This window comes from Rutidosis leptorrhynchoides, chromosome 2, assembly GCF_046630445.1.
Source record: "Rutidosis leptorrhynchoides isolate AG116_Rl617_1_P2 chromosome 2, CSIRO_AGI_Rlap_v1, whole genome shotgun sequence".
NCBI lineage: Eukaryota > Viridiplantae > Streptophyta > Magnoliopsida > Asterales > Asteraceae > Rutidosis > Rutidosis leptorrhynchoides.
This window is the reverse complement of record NC_092334.1, coordinates 358,572,026-358,577,713: the sequence shown is the minus strand read 5'-3', so window position 1 is coordinate 358,577,713 and position 5,688 is coordinate 358,572,026.

Sequence of the window (5,688 nt, the reverse complement as noted above, 5' to 3'; positions counted from 1 at the left end):
TGGTTTCCATTGACTAACGTTCATAATATTCCCGTTATTTAATTATAACATCACTCGTTTACTCGAGCGTTTTTAAAATATTCGTTTGGTTAATTCCCGCACCCGCTTTGAAACTTGAGGGACCAAAGTTGGCTAGTGGGCAAACTAGTTGACTAGGTCAACTAGTCAACCCACCACTACCACCGCTCATTCAATCCCACCTCTCTTTCTCTTTTTCTCTCTACTTCCATTATTGGAACTCAAACACTAAATTCACAAATTCATCATCCAAATTCGATCTAGGAAGCTTACAACAAAACAAATTACATATTTGGAATCCTCTCTTCATCCTCAACAATTTGATACCAACTTCATCTCGTTTGGGTAACATTTCTAAAACTCTAGATTTCTCTAAATTCGTGTTTTTGACTTGAAATGGTGTTAGTTAGTGTCTATGGCTCGTGTCTAGCATGAATATATGATTTAATTGCTCGATCTTGTTGTTTTGCATAAACTATCATGAACTTGAAATGGGTTTGTTTAATCTTGAGTTTTGAGTGATTAAATGTTGTTTAAATGATAAAGTTCATGTATTAAATGTGTTACTAGCATCATTAGCTTCAATTTGATGTGTTGGTTGATTTAGAAAAGCTTCATTTGCAAAATGGTTGAATTCATGATTTTGGTTAGGGTTTGATGAACTTTAAAACGAACTTTTGACGCATTGAATGCTATGAAATGTTATTAGTTAGTGATTAGTTATATTGTATGTTTCATTACCTTCAAAACGGCGTATCGAATGTGTAAATTGGTTTCCCGAGTCAAGAAATGCGTTTTGTGAACTCGAAACTTTGATTTTGAAAGTTTAATGAACATTTGATGAGGTTTTCATTGTTGTTAATGATGGATTTGATTCATGAAATGTGTTTAGTTGTGTTCCTCTTTAAATTACCTTTCCAACGATATAAGATACATGTTTTGAGTGTTAACGAGTCAAAAGTTACGTTTGTTTGAAGTTTGGTTCGAGCCTACACTTAAAACTGCCCAGCATTTTTTTCTAGTGTTAAGCCGCGGCGCGGCTCCTCTAGCTACGGCGCGGCTTAAAGTGTGGAAATGCGGCTGTCCAAAATTTCCAATTTTCGTAAAAATCTAACTATGCTACGCAACTCCGATTGAAATGAAACTTGGCCAACATGCTTATATATGGATTCTAAGCTTAGAAAAATTGTCCGAGACCCGACCCGAACACGTTGAATTTTTCGTTGACTTTGACTAAAGTTTGACTTTTAGTCAAACTTAACCAAACACTTATGCAATCCTTCTAATCTTCTTTTATACTTGTTTCTTGCATGAAACTTGACAACGTGATTCACATGCTATATAATCGAGTCGTAACGAGCCATAGGACTAATTGAACACATTTCTCCCGACCTTGTGTCATAACCGGTTAATTGATACAACTTACTTGTTTAGGTCAAGGCTAAGCAACAATCATGCATACGTTTACTTTGTGAAGTACTTTTATACTCGTGCACTCGAGGTGAGATCATAGTCCCACTTTTACTCTTTTGAACTTATATTTGGGATGAGAAAACATAAACGTTTCTTTTAACTAAGTGAACACAAGTACATGAAAACAAACATTCTACATATGAGTTTAGAACAAAATCCTCAATTCGATTATCATTAGTTACACTTGCAGGGTGTAAGTGTAGGTGTGAACTTATGTTGTATGGCCATATGGGTTTGACAAACCCTCACTTCGGACGGTTCGCTACCGTCTACGGGTGAAATATATTTTCGAGAAACAGTGTATGTTCTAACAATATTGTGATGGGGTTCTATGGAAGGAAACGTTAAGCCTTGATAATTGGGTGCTCGTGAATATTAACTTTTAGAATGTATTACTATTTTATCAATGTTGCAAATCTTGTGGTTCGACTTACTTTTACTCACTTACTTACTTAAACCTATGATTTCACCAACGTTTTCGTTGACAGTTTTCTATATGTTTCCTCAGGTTCATACTTGGTTACTTGTTACATGCTTCCGCTCTCTTTGATTACTTGATTGGAGTCAACCATGCATGCATACGCTAGGGATAGCACTTTTGGATTCAAACTTTTGTCTACATACTTACGCTATTTATAGCAACTGGGATTTTAAACTAATTATGTCGCGAGTTATTTCATTCATACTTTATAACTTTTGTAAACTTAAACATATTGTCGATCCGTTTGGTAAACTAAACTTTGCAAGTTTTGTACATTTCAAATGAATGCGACATAATTTTGGTCAAACGAGTCTCTTATAGGGACTACGACCACGTAACGGGACCTCAGTTAGCGACGCCGTCAATGACGTTTTTGGTCGGGTCGTTACATAATACATCTTAATACACTACATGTATATACATTTAACTGAGTCGTTAAGTCATCGTTAGTCGTTATATGTAAGTGTTGTTTCGGAACCTTTAAGTTAACGATCTTGTTAAATGTAATTGATCCATTGTTATTACACTTAAATGAGATGTTAAATTGTTATGTTAACATGTTAACATGGTGTATTAATATATCTTAATATCATATAAATATGTGTAAAATACTATTACAACGATAATCGTTACATATATGTATTGTTTCGAAATCCTTAAGTTAGTAGTCTCATCTTACTCGTGTAGTTCATTGTTAATACGCTTAATGATATATGTAATTATCATTTCATGATCGTAAACATAGTGTATTAATATCTTAACATGATACATATGTATTTAGTAAGACGTTATTGTAACGATAGCCATTATATATATCGTTTCACGTTTCTTAATTCACTACTTTCATTTTATATATATAACTCATTGTTAATGTACTTGGTGAGATACTTACTCATCATAATATCATGTTAAATATATATATATATATATATATATATATATATATATATATATATATATATATATATATATATATATATATATATCTATATATATCATGTTGTTTTTTCAAGTTTTAACGTTCGTGAATTGCCGGTCAACTTGGGTGGTCAATTGTCTACATGAAACTCATTTCAATAAATCAAGTCTTAACAAGTTTGATTGCTTAACATGTTGGAAACATTTAATCATGCAAATATAGTTTTCATTTAATATATAATTATGGAAAAGTTTGGGTCACTACAAGCTTGCGTTACCAAGTATATAATATGTACGGCGATTTAAGTGGCCCAACTAGAATAGCAAGTACTCGGCCCAATATGCCTCGGCCCAACAGAAATTTCGTAACCCAATTACACAAGCCCACTTAGATAACTAATTGGCCCAATATTTAGAACTTGTTTTGGTGTCCTGTAATCACGAAGCAAAGTCGACAAACAAAACTAAAAGAGTTTCGATTTAACACACCAACCATCATCATCTATTGTCATTCGTGATTTCTTCATCATCCCCATAATAATATATCATCAACATCTTCATCACCATCGTCACAGTTATCATCATATCATCATCGTATCTCGATCATCTTCTTGATCGAATCACCCACCATCGTCATCATCGTATCACGTAATCTTTATCATATAACTTTATCACCATTAATTCGTTATTACTTCATCATCAACATACTTTATTACAATCATTCGAACAGTAAATCACCATCGTTATCATCATCTTCATCACGTGGCATCACCATCATCAACATCGTAACTCTTTCACTGTTTATCTTTCTTCCCAGCTGAAACAGTAATATCGATAGCTACACACTAGGAAAAGAAAAATACAAAGGTGGGATGTTGGGTTGTACTCGATCAAGAAATGGTTTTTAACAATATATGATCTGGGTCTGATTGAAACTGAAACCAAAACAGTAGCATCTACGGTTGCAATAGGGTTTTGTTTGACAGAACATAACTGAATCGTAGGTGGTAATGGTGACGGTTTTTAGAGGCTGTTATGGGTTTGTTTCACAGCTACAGTTAGCAGCAAAAAGGGTGACGTACGGTTATGGTTGAAACTCGATTGAAACAGAAATAAAATACACGATGTAGTTGTGGGTGGTTCTATGGTGGTGATGGTGGTGGTTTGATTGATCGAACTATGATTAAAACTAGAGAGATGATAGATAGAGAGAGGAATGAAGGCGATGGATTAGTGGTGGTGATTGTAGGGTGGTAGTGGTTGGTGATCAACGAAGAACAAGCGATCGGTGGTGGTGTCCATAATGGAGTGGTGGTTAAGTGGTGTTTCACGGCATACAAAAACATAGCGGCAGGCGGCGGTTGTGACCGGTTGCGATGGAGGTGCGTCGGGGATGAAAGATTGGGAGGATGGTGGTGATTTGTTGGATGGTTCAATCATGTATATGCAATGAATATATGATATGCATATGTAATATTCTTGGTGCAATAAAATCAAAAGTAAAAACAGTAATCAAATGTAATTCAAATTAAGCACAGTGAATTGTAATAGTATAGCAGCCGGGTGATTGTATTTTTGTGCCGACAGTTTACACGGACTGTGCTATATCGCGAAATCAGTGGCGGATAAGAGTGTTCAGAAAAATCCCATATTTTAAAATTAACTATATTTATTTATTTTGGTCATTATGGTATAAAATTAGATCATTAACTATTAAAAAAAAATTACATTAATTATTCACTCCCAACTCCAAGTAAAATATAAAAAGTTTTAAAATTCAACAAATAGTTCCTAAATACATTTTTAATAAGCCTAAAATTTATATTACTCATTTTCGGATCACCGTTTATTTTAAAATCACATAAGTTCGTTTATAACTTGTTTATTATCAATCAAATGATAATTGAGTGTTACTATCATTTTTCAAATAAATTCGAAATTATATATATATATATATATATATATATATATATATATATATATATATATATATATATATATATATATATATATATATATATATATAGAATATAGATACTTTTTAAATAATAATCATTAAAAATATCTTATTGTTATTTTACTTTACATAAATAAATTTTAGTAACAACAACATACAATATTTAAAATTATGTTTCCAATTATTATATATATATATATATATATATATACATATCAAGTTATAATTAATTGTTCGTGAATCGTCGGAACTGGTCGAAGGTCAATTGAATACATAAATATAGTTCCAAAATTTTCGGGACTCAACATTATAGACTTTGCTTATCGTGTCGGAAATATATAAAAATCAAGTTTAAATTTGGTCGAAAATTTCCGGGTCGTCACAAAAAAAAAAAACTCACAAACATGTATCTTAGGTTCACAAAAGCAGCAGTAAATTATATTCGTTAATGTTAATTTACATATATAAGTCGTTGAATCCATTGTCATCTACATGCAATTTTCAGAATATAATATCATCATCTTCTATATATAACTCGCTTAATCCATTGCCATCAACCTGCAACACTTACAATTTAACAAAAGCAAACATAGGTTCTAAATCTTAACACTTCCATATATATTTTTAATGAAAAGAAAAATGAAATTACCGTATAATAAACAGAGATTTTGGAGATGCAGTTGCGGATTTTGTTATTGTGTACCATCGATCTACTGCTAATTTCGCTGTTGTGTTCCATCGATAGATCTGCTAGGCCTGGTTGTGGTACTTTATTGTAGAGAATTGAAGATGAAAGTTTAATTGCGGAGAGAAGAAAATGAGATGGTCATGTGCTGGAGAT